This window comes from Manis javanica, chromosome 16, assembly GCF_040802235.1.
Source record: "Manis javanica isolate MJ-LG chromosome 16, MJ_LKY, whole genome shotgun sequence".
Lineage (NCBI taxonomy): Eukaryota > Metazoa > Chordata > Mammalia > Pholidota > Manidae > Manis > Manis javanica.
In genome coordinates this window covers 13,552,102-13,557,316 of record NC_133171.1, presented here as the reverse complement: position 1 = coordinate 13,557,316, position 5,215 = coordinate 13,552,102, and positions in this window count along the sequence as shown.

The following is a 5,215-nucleotide window of genomic DNA, read 5'->3' as shown; positions in this document are numbered from 1 at the left end:
AGGTATGATTGATATACACTCTTATGAAGGTTTCACATGAAAAAACAATGTGGTTACTACATTTACCCATATTATCAAGTCCCCACCCATACCCCAATGCAGTCACTGTCCATCAGTGCAGCAAGATGCCACAGATCCACTATGTGCCTTCTCTGTGTTACACTGTTCTCCCCGTGACCCCCCACACCATGTGTACTAAACATAATACTCCTCAGTCCCCTTCTCCCTCCCTCCCCACCTGCCCTCCCACACCCCTCCCCTTTGGTAACCACTAGTTCATTCTTGGAGTCTGTGAGTCTGCTGCTGTTTTGTTCCTTCAGTTTTGCTTCATTGTTATACTCCACAAATGAGGTAAATCATTTGGCACTTGTCTTTCTCCACCTGGCTTACTTCAGTAAGCATAATGTCCTCCAGCTCCATCCATGTTGTTGCAAATGGTAGGATTTGTTTCTTTCTTATGGCCAAATAGTATTCCACTGTGTATATGTACCACATCTTCTTTATCCATTCATCTACTGATGGACATTTAGGTTGTTTCCATATCTTGGCTATTGTAAAAAGTGCTGCAATAAACATAGGGGTGCCTATGTCTTTTTGAATCTGAGAAGTTGTGTTCTTTGGGTAAATTCCAAGGAGTGGGATCCCGGGTCAAATGGTATTTCTATTTTTAGTTTTTGAGGAACCTCCATATTGCTTTCCACAATGGTTGAACTAATTTACATTCCCACCAGCAGTGTAGGAGGGTTCCCCTTTCTCCACATCTTCACCAGCATTTATTGTTCTTAGTCTTTTCAATGCTGGCCATCCTTACTGGTGTGAGGGGATATCTCTTTGTGGTTTTAATTTGCATTTCCCTGACGATTAGTGATGTGGAGCATCTTTTCATGTGTCTGCTGGCCACCTGAATTTCTTCTTTGGAGAACTTCATATCCTCTGCCCATTTGTTAATCAGGTTATTTGCTCTTTGGGTGTTGAGGTGTGTAAGTTCTTTATATATTTTGAATGTTAACCCCTTGTCGGATATGTGATTTACAAATATATTCTCCCTACTGTAGGATGCCTTTTTGTGCTGTTGATGGTGTCCTTTGCTGTACAGAAACTTTGTAGTTTGATGTGGTCCCATGAGTTCATTTTTGCTTTTGTTTCCCCTGCTCAAGGAGATGCATTTGGGAAGAAGTAGCTCATGCTTATATTCAGATGTTTGCCTATGTTTTCTTCTAAGAGTTTTATGGTTTCATGACTTACATTCAAGTCTTTAATCCATTTTGAGTTTACTTTTGTGTATAGGGTTAAACAATAATCCAGTTTTATTCTCTTGCATGTAGCTGTCCAGTTTTGCCAGCACCAGCTGTTGAAGAAGCTGTCATTTCCCTATTGCATGTCCATGGCTCCTTTATCATATATTGATTGACCAAATATGGCTGGGTTTATATCTGGGCTCTCTATTCTGTGTTGGGCGCATAGATATTTATAATGGTTATATATTTTTGTTGGATTGACCCTTTTATCATTATGTAATGTCCTTCTTTGTCTCTTGTGACTTTGTTTGAAATGTTTTGTCTGATACAAGTACTGCAATTCTTGCTTTTTTCTCCCTATTAGTTGCATGAAATATTTTTTTCCATCCCTTCACTTTCTGTCTGTGTATGTCTTTGGGTTTAAAGTGGGTCTCTTGTTGGCAGCATATAGATGGGTTTTTTTTTAATCCATTCTGTGACCCAATGCATTTGATTGGTGCATTCAGTCCATTTACATCTAGGGTGATTATTGATAGGTATGTACTTATTGCCATTGTAGGCTTTAGATTCATGGTTGCCAGAGGTTCAAGGTTAACTTCCTTACTATCTAAGAGTGTAACTTAACTCCCTTAATATGCTATTACAAACACAATCTAAAGGTTCTTTTTTTTTTCCTTTCCTTTTTCTTCCTCCTCCATTCTTTAGATATTAGGTATCAGATTCTGTACTCTTTGTCTATTCCTTGATTGAGTTTGGGGTAGTTGATTTAATTTTTCATTTGCTTAGTAATTAGCTGTTCTACTTTACTGTGGTGTTACTATCTCTGGTGACAGCCATTAAACCTTAGGAACACTTCCATCTATAGCAGTCTCTCCAAAATACACTGTAGAGATGGTTTGTGGGAGGTAAATTCTCTCAGCTTTTGCTTATCTGGAAATTGTTTAATGCCTCCTTCAAATTTAAATGATAACTTGTGGGATAAAGTAATCTTGGTTCAAGGCCCTTCTGCTTCATTGCATTAAGTACATCATGCCACTCCCTTCTGGCCTATAAGGTTTCTGCTGAGAAGTCTGATAGCCTGATGGGCTTTCCTTTGTATGTGATCTTATTTTTCTCTCTGGCTGCTTTTAGTAGTCTGTCCTTATCTTTGATCTTTGCCATTGTAATTACTATATATCTTGGTGTTGTCTTTCTTGGGTCCCTTGTTTTGGGAGATCTGTGCACCTCCATGGCCTGAGAGACTATCTCCTTCCCCAAATTGGGGAAGTTTTCAGCAATTACGTCCTCTAAGACACTTTCTATCCCTTTCTCTCTCCTTCTTCTGGTACCCATGTAATGCGAATATTTTTGTTTGGATTGGTTACACAGTTCTCTCAATATTCTTTCATTCTTAGAGACCCTTTTTTCTCTCTGTGCCTCAGTTCTTTGTATTCGTGTTCTTTTTCGTTTTTCGTCTCCTCCACTGTATCTAATCTGCTTTTATTACCCTCCATTGTGCTCTTCAATGACTGTATCTCTGAACGGAATTCATTCCTGAGTTCTTGAATATCTTTCCGTACCTCCATGAGCATGTTAATGACTTTTATTTTGAACTCCTTTTCAGGAAGAGTCATGAGGTCCATGTCATCTTTCTCAGGAGTTATATTAATTTTACTGTGAACCAGGTTCCTTTGGCATTTTGTAATTGTATGTGGCCCCCGTAGTGTCTAGAAGCTCTACTCTCTGGAGCTGCTCAGCCCCTGAAGCAATGTTGGGGGTTGCAGGGGAGTGGTATTGGTGCCTGAGGGGAGGAAAGAGCTGTTTCCTGCTTCCCGGCTGCTGTGCCTGCCTCCACTATCTGAACCTGTGGGCCAGGCACACAGGTATAAGCCTCTATGCTTTGCATTTGTAGTTGCTGTAGACAGATCTTCCCTCTGGCTGGCCTAACTCCAGGGCAAGGTTTGCCAGTTTGTGAGCCAGGTGGGCCTAGCCGGGAGAAAGGCACAGTAGGCCACCTATCACAGAGGGGGTCCTTGGAGTTGTGTAGTCAGCCAGGGAGCCAGAGCACCTGAAGATCGTGAAAGCCCCCAACCTGCTGGGCAGAGTGTACCTGGACAATTTTGTCTCCCTGTCCTTTCTCCTGAGCTACTGTAAGCTCTGTGCAATCCTTGCCCCTTTAGCAGCCTTCTTGCTAATGGCTTCCTTGTTAGGAAGTCTCTCAGACTTCCTGCCTTTCTTTTGTCCCAGAGCAGCCAGATATGAATCCCTGTTTTCCACAAGCGGCTGGAATCTGTCTCTCCAGGAATTCTGCCTGCCTTAGCTTTCCAATCCCCTAATCATGAGAGTACTATGAAAGCACCATGAAATGTAGGTTTGTGCTCCCAGAGCAGATCTCCGGAGTTAGGTATTCAGCAGGCCCAGGCCTCCAGCCCCTCCCTGCTCGGTTTCTCTTCCTCCAGCTGGTGAGCTGGGGTGGGGGAGGGGCTTAGGTCCCACTGGGCCACAGCTTTGGTATGTTACCCTTTTCTGTGAGGTGTATGCGGTCTGGCACAGTCCTCTTTCCTGTTACTCTTTCAGGATTAGTTGTATTAATTATATTTTCATATAATATGCAGTTTTAGGAGGAAGCCCCTGTCTCACCTCTGAAGCTGCCATCTTTCGCTTATCTCTATTTTTGTTCAAGTTTATTGTCTCGAGTATGGTGATTTCTTCACATTAGTCCTGTTCATCAGAGACTATTAAGTTTATTTCTAGGCTGTTACTGAGAACAGAGTGTTTCTCTTGGTATGTTTTCTGACTATAATTAGCACTCTAGAAGCTACTAATTTTATATATTGTTTACACTGGACCATTTTCCAAGACTTTATTCTCTTTGGTTCTCACGGTGTACAATCATGCAGAATTTTGTTTAAAACAAGTTATATCTCTTACTTCAGAGATCTGTCCATTCTAGGTATTTATTACAAAGTTATATGTGGATTTTCAACTGCACAGGGGGTATGAGGCAGGCACTCAGTATTTATCAAATAAAGAACTTTTCCAGAACTGCAAGAGGTGAGTTAACAGATTGAAAGAGTCTACCAAGTGCCCAAGTGCCAGTAAAATCACTGCAAACTTTCTGAACATCAGAACAGAGAAGCTTTTTATAAGCTTGCAGAGGTCACAAAATCAAAATGTCTTCAAATTTAACAAAAGCAACATGAGAAATAGGAAGACAACTGACAAATAATTTCCTAACTAAAATTTATTTCTAAAGTATCAGACAAGTCTGAAGGTAGAATGAAAGCACTTTCAGATTTTTAAGGCCTAAAAATATTTTGCTTCTTATGCATCCTTTCTCCATAAAGCTACTGAACGATATGCACCCACTAAGCTGAGAGAGGGGAAGTCCAGTACCCTGTAGTGAGATGATGTGGTGAAGGTATGAAACAAAGACAATCTCTAGGATGACAACTGCACACTGAAGTGCAGCCAGTCCGGACAAGAGGGGAGGGCCCCACGCCAGGCTTGGGTAGTGCAATCACACTATCCCTCCTGCCTGACAAAACCAGGAGAGGATGCATCACACAGAAATAATGGAATAAACCCAAGAGGGCAGGATATAGTATATATAAAACAGGACAGAGGCAGAGGAAGTGCCAGGACACCAGTTGTGCAGCATTCCACAGACAGTCTGGCTATTAAGGAGTCTGAAAAGTATGAGCAGTAGATACAAACATGCGCGTGTGTGTGAAAAACACAAACGTATCATTTATAAACATGGAGCTGCAAGAAGAGCTCGAGGAAAAGGAGGGAAAAGAACTCTTCTTTAAGCCACTTAAAACTTCATGTATCTCTTTAAAATATTAATTCCCAAAAGGATGCAGTGATTTATTGGGCACTAAGCTTCCCAATTTTCTACTACAGTTTTTCCTTCACAGTTAATTACCCACCAAAACATGACAGTGACAGATGTTAGTGCCTAGGATCCCAGTAGGGAAAAATATGAAAAACTGGAG